We start from the raw sequence: 871 nt of genomic DNA, 5'->3' as shown, positions 1-871 counted from the left end.
TGGATTCCTGGTACCATAGTGAAAGTCAAGGGGCCTCGTACATATATTGTTAGGATCCCTGGCAACAATCGTAGGTTTGTACACTCAGATCATCTTATCCCTGACGATACTGGTGCAAATGCTATGGCTGGAAACCAAACATCAACTCCCCTATGGATGCTGATGTTGTGTCAGTTCCAGTTAATGTACCTCAGACAACTAGGGAATTAGGGCAGAGCTCTAACTTGGATCAGCCAGGACCTTCCACCACATCACCAGTAGTATCTGGTAGTCCTGTCCACACAGGTCAAACCCCAGTTGTGGTAGCAGAGTCACCTGCACCATCAGCTACAGTAACCAGGTCAGGCAGAGTTGTCAGACCACCCAAGAGGTTAGAGATTTAACTATACCCTCAAGTTGTTAGTTTTGGTTGCTTGATTTGATAAAAAAAAATTGATTGATTTAATAAAAGTTGAGTTGTTTATGATTTGATAAAAAATTGATTGATTTAATAAAAGTTGAGTTTATTGAGGAAAAATATTTGAGTGTTTCATCATCTGGTAGGAAGGAGTGTTATATATCAGTATATCGCCATCTATTTTGGTAAAGTTGTTGTGACATGCATGTGACCTGATGGAAAATAAACAGTTCAATATGGCCGCATGTGCTGTAAACACTTAGCATTTGTCTTCTTGTTATATCGCTAGGAATCAGGATAATCCTCCATTAATCCAGGGTATAACAGTGGGATAAACCATGATAACCATATCTGGCGTGAATTCATATCAGGATATAGGCCTAGGTATTTATCTGGCTTGGTATGGCCATATTTGATAATTGGTCATTATTATTGGTCATTGGTCATTGGTCATTGATAATTGGTCATTAAAAA

Source organism: Apostichopus japonicus, chromosome 4 (assembly GCF_037975245.1).
Source record: "Apostichopus japonicus isolate 1M-3 chromosome 4, ASM3797524v1, whole genome shotgun sequence".
Lineage (NCBI taxonomy): Eukaryota > Metazoa > Echinodermata > Holothuroidea > Aspidochirotida > Stichopodidae > Apostichopus > Apostichopus japonicus.
This window is presented reverse-complemented; position numbering follows the sequence as displayed.